Raw genomic sequence first — 6,000 nt, forward strand, 5'->3', positions numbered from 1 at the left:
AATATCTCATATCTATGAAAGCATTGCCATAATACGTAGCTTAACTTTTCAAGCGCACATAAGTCCTAATAACGCCAAATACTGATAAATACTTTAAATACTGTTATCTAATTTGATTTTAGTAAGACTATAAAATATATAAGTAGTATATGCCAATAACTTCCGCAGACTACACCTGCGACTCCAACCACTTAGCCTTTTTCAGCCGTTATTGCTGGGGAATCGAGAGAAATTGTTTGTATTAAATTCATAAACTTTTATTATCTGTGTATTTCGTTCATTTATTAATGGGTCTGTGTGAATTTCTCATCGTAAACTAAATAAATCTCGCTACCTGATTCAAAATGATATTTCATAAGTATGATTTTTGGGCAGTTGAGCTAATCTGATTTGAAAGTTGGTTATGTTGATAAGCTTGAAACTTTGTATGCATACCTATACATACATATTTACATAATCATATGTGCAAGTACGCTCAATTCATTGCTCTGACTTTTCTTATCACTTATTCATACCTACCAAAGCAAAGTTGAGTGAACTTTTCAATTTGGCTATGAGTGTTTTTGCAAATCGGGAGAGCATTTCAATCCCGCTCAATACACCAATACATTCCGGTGGTGAAATTAATGTTGTTTTTTTATAGGTAACTACACTACTACTATAAATATGTACCACCCTTTCCTGCCTAACAGTGATATCACTGTAGTAATCACACATCCCTCACTCTTATGAAATGTACCAACTGCTGGGCGAAAGCTTATCACTCAGCCCGGCACTGGCGCGTTTTCGTGGGGTTGAATTGGTTTGTTTACTATAACTTAATTTCAGTATCAAACACGGCGTCTTGTTGGTAGAACACTCCAACGGTACATTTGTTGCAATTGAATTGTGCGCGATTAAAAACGATATTACTTATTTCAAATTTACTCGACGCATTTTTAAGAAAATCGGTGTACGAGTTGAATTAAAAAAAAAGAAAAAAAAAAAACAAAAAAATATATATATTTATACATTTGTCTATTTGGAAGTCAATTCAAAATGTAAGTTTCGTTGTATTTAAGAATATCCGTATTTTCACACAGTGCGTAAGTATGTACATATATATGTATTAAATATTGTTGAAAACTTTATTGTCTACTTATTTTTAACCTACTGAAGTTTCGAAATTTTCTAAATATGCTAAATATGCACTTCTAAACATTCCACGTATATAAACAGCTACATTCCGGAGCTGCTATTTAAATTTTTTATACAAAGTTAAACAAAAAACCGCCTACTTTGCGCCCTAAAAGACATCTAATACGAGTATATTTGTTTTGACAAAGCAAAAAAAAAACAATAAAAAATTAATAAAATGTTTTTTTATCATACGCCCACTTTTACTTCTGAAGGCTAAATATACGACATATGTTTTTACGAATGTATTTGTGGCTACAAAAACAATTGTTAAAATTAGTAGTTTGAAAAACGTCCATGTAATATATTAGTTAAATTGACGGTTTTAGAACATAAATCATCTTGAGAAATCATTTCTGATTCTACTTAAATCTCCAGCGCAGCGAAATGAGTATGACAGCACCACAGGTGATTAGTATTGAATCGCAGCTATGTAACAATGGTTCATTGTGTTATATACAATATTGTTGCTTTGCAATAATAATATAAGTTTTAAAATAAATTAGTATACAAAAATCTAGAAGCTTCTAAATACTCATTTACAATATTTTAAAGGGTGTACAGCCTAACTTATTTATTTTAATAATGTGAGTGGTTAATTATTTGCAAAATAAATATATGTATGTGTATGTATTATTAAATGTAAGGTACAAAAGTACAAACTACGATGGTGAATCGGTGTGAAGGCATTTTCTAAACACTAGTTTTTTCAAACCGTTACTTCACTAAAGTTTGAGAATTCACCATTTTAGTGCAGAATTTTCTCAATTCCTATGCACTCTTGATCTCTCCCCATGATCCCCATGACGGAACTTCTACTTCCCCTGATGACAAAGTCAAGTATCGGCCAACGACTCTATACGAGGCATTTTACTACTGTGTCCAAAAAATAAGGTGACATTTGATTTTAAACTGCGCGCTTTGAAGGATTAGGAGAATTCTTTTTTTTTTTAGGTTGGTAGTACTGTGAGTGACATCTATGTCAAATTTCATGTGAAATATTCATTTACTGTTTGAGATACGCGTCGTTTTGTGAGCTGCTAAAAGTGAGTTTCTCGTTTTTTGCAATGTCGAAATTTGTTGAGCAAAGAATTTGCATTAAATTTTGTTTGCGGAATCAATTTTCGGATACGTTGAGGATGGTGCAGAAAGCCTTTGGTGATGAGGCTATGTCTAAAAAAAATGTTTACAAGTGGTATAGTGAGTTCCAAGCCGGTCGTGAACGTGTCGAAGACGAAGAGCGTCCTGGGCGACCATCAACCTCAACTGACGAAGCTCACGTCCAACAAATCAAAGATTTGGTGTTGAAAAACCGTCGATTAACGATTAGAGACCTTGCTGATGATGTTGGCATATCGAAAGGCTCAGTCAATACCATTTTGAAGGATGTTTTGGGCCTCAAGCGCGTCAAATCTCGACTGGTACCGAAAACATTGAATTTTTTGGACTCGTAATTCGTGATCATTTCATCAAAAACTCAACCCATATCGTTCCGCAACCACCGTATTCACCTGATCTGGCACCGTGCGACTTCTGGCTGTTCAGCAGGCTCAAAAGACCGCTCCGGGGACACCGTTTTGACACGATAGAGGAGATTCAAGCCGCAACGAAGACGGAACTGAAGGCCATCCCGGAAAGTGACTACAACCAGTGTTTCGAAAATTGGAAAAAACGTTGGCATAAGTGCATTGTGTCGGGAGGGGATTACTTTGAAGGGGATGAAATTGATTTGGAAGAATAAATAAAGAATTTTCAAAATAAATACAATGTCACCTTATTTTTTGGACACAGTAGTATTTGAATAAGAACTGAAATTTGAAGCGACTGATTTTATATTGTGTACTGATGGAAGGGGCCACCTTATTTTTTTATATCGGAATTTTCTGAAAGCATCTGATAAGTTTTCTGTGTTATAAGGTAATATATGCATGTGTCCAAAACATATAGGGTTCCACTTTTATATTACTAAGAATAAATAAAAATATTAGTTTGAAAAAAAAATTGCCTTAGGTTGTCATATTCGAAAGAAAAAAAGGCGAGCATTCGTTATATGTAGAAAATGCATTTTTCGATGCAAAGAAACAAAAAAAATTGCCAAACATCAACGCGGTCTTTCAGCTACTTGAAACTTTTAATTATTTGTTAACTTTTAATTTTTTAACACGCTGAGCGCCCCAGGGGACCAGCGCTGATCTTTCCCTGTGGCCTGCTCCGGTGCCTGGGGACCGTCGTTACACTTTTCGTCCGACCGACAGTAAAGATAATGTAGCCTGAGAAAATATAGTCAAATATAAAGGGTGTTTTTTTAGAGGTTAGGTTTTCAAGATGAAATAAAACGTATATAATTTAATGTTATGGCCAAGAATTTAGCTTTATTATAAAGATAACGGTTTGCCATTATGTTTTAAAAATGATTTCGGGCAAGTGGCCGCCGCAGCTGGCTCGAATAAATTCCAGCCGAGAGGCCCAATTTTCGACCACTTTTTGCAGCAATTGGGGCCATATGTCAGCAATAATGCGCCGAATATTCTCTTCCAAGACGTCAATCGTCTCGGGCTTATCTGCGTAGACAAGCGACTTCACATAGCCCCACAAGAAATAGTCCAGCGGTGTTATATCGCACGATCTTGGAGGCCACGCCACAGATCTTCGGCGCGAGATAATGCGCTCACCAAAAGTTTCCTTCAATAAATCGATTGTTGCGTTGGCTGTATGGCATGTAGCGCCGTCTTGTTGGAACCAAAGGTCGTCCACATCAACATCGTCCAATTCAGGCACGAAAAAGTCATTAATCATGGCTCTATAGCGCTCTCCATTGACTGTAACATTATGGCCGGCTTCATTTTTAAAGAAATATGGACCAATGATTCCCTCTGTCCATAGAGCACACCAAACAGTGACTTTTTGGGGATGTAACAGCGTCTCAGCAATGGCTTGTGGATTAATATATGTTCACTCCAAATGCGATAATTTTGCTTATTGACATACCCATTCAACCAAAAGTGAGCTTCAGCGCTGAACAAAATTTTCTTGTGATGCGTCGCGCGAACCGAACCATTATTTTCGTAATAAATTTGCACGATTTGCAAACGTTGTTCAGGTGTAAGTCTATTCATTATGAAATGGCAAACCAAACTGAGCATAAATCAAGCGACAGCTGTCAAAAAGACCATCTACGAAAAAAGTAGTGCCAACTTGAAAACCTAACCTCTAAAAAAACACCCTTTACTTTTAACGAACTTTATTGAAGCATTCTAAGCAAGAGCGCGGCTGGGACTTACATATTTAACAAAAAGTAATAACTTTTTTTGTTCAATTTTTTAGCTTTCTTAGATCCAAATAATCTTGAATTTTCATCATAACAATCAGTATAATATTTCCGAATTTTATGGACGTTTCCTTCGTTTTCTGTAATTTATGAACAATTTTTCCTTCCCGAAGTGGAATTTGTTCGTCTACTCGCTGTGTCAGTACAATTGCCTTCTCCGAAATTTTGTAATTGATATTTTTTGGCCGTTTACTTCTTGAAAAGGAAACAGGGAATTGATCGCTTATTACATTACCCGCTTTCTGCCGGCCGAGGGAAAAGGTCAGAAATATCAGCGCCGCGCTCAACGTGTTAAATATGCAGAAAGTTCGAAACTTGGATATACATATACATCTAAACATATAAAATGAACTATGTTGTCATAAAAAATTATTAAAAATAAATAAGAAACAAATAAATTGTCTTTAAATCGTAGCGATACTATTATTTAACGATGTGTTTTTTTTTTCATGGCAAAAATACACTCGGAGGTTTGTCATTGTCTGCCGAGGAGCGACCGCCATTAAAGAATAACTTTTTTTATCAATTGGTGTTGCGTGTCTGGGGTTTCGAACCTGTGCACTTTCGAATGGTAGACACGCAGCAACCGATGCGGCTACATTGGCGGTAATAATAATTACTGCTTACATAATTACTGCCTACCGTCCTTGTTTTGGAATAGAGGTTGAGATTTGAGGAAAAGAAGGATGACCAAGCAGGTTTAATCAGTTAATGAAATGGAATATTGAGTTTTAATTTTCATCACAAATTCTTATATTCATATAAGTTACTTGTTACATTTCTCAAAACTCCATTCTTTCCAAATTTGCTCGCACCTATCGTCTGGAGTTTTTGCAAACATTTCCTATCAGATATCGGAAATTAAGTAGATTATTTTACGCAAAAATCTGAGAAATGCTTCATTTCGCATTTCGATTTATTCTTTGATATTTTCAAAGATAATTTTCAATACAATAAGAAACATATGTCGCACAATCCGAGTGAATTTTTTTTTTATCTGACAGTGAGAAATTGCCACCGTTTGGCCAAGCATAAGCTATTTTGGCCAAATTCCAAAAAGCGCCTAGAAGTAATTTTGTTCCTTTCATTAATTTGAAACACTTTCGGATTGAGAAAATGTGTATGTACAACGTATGTATGTATATACCTGCATATACATATGTACAATACAATATTTAATTAATGTTTGACTGGATTAATAGGCGTCTGCGGGCACGCCAACTTGCTGCTATGGCTGGGTCTCTGTCGACTCAGCCGAAAACACACCACAAAAGTCACGAGCTGGCTTTCTTTTGATTTTCTAAACTGTTATAAATATGAATAGATTTGGGGAAAATATACGCGCGTATATACATATGTGCATATTTACCATATTTTGGAACTAAAATAATGCATGGAAATTCTTTCAACTAGCAAAGCAAATACCCACAAAATTTAACTCACACTTAATTCCGTTTACTCCAACTCTAGCTCCTACTAACCACTTCGGTAGCGGT

The sequence above is a fragment of the Anastrepha obliqua genome, chromosome 4 (assembly GCF_027943255.1).
Source record: "Anastrepha obliqua isolate idAnaObli1 chromosome 4, idAnaObli1_1.0, whole genome shotgun sequence".
Classification (NCBI taxonomy): Eukaryota; Metazoa; Arthropoda; class Insecta; order Diptera; family Tephritidae; genus Anastrepha; species Anastrepha obliqua.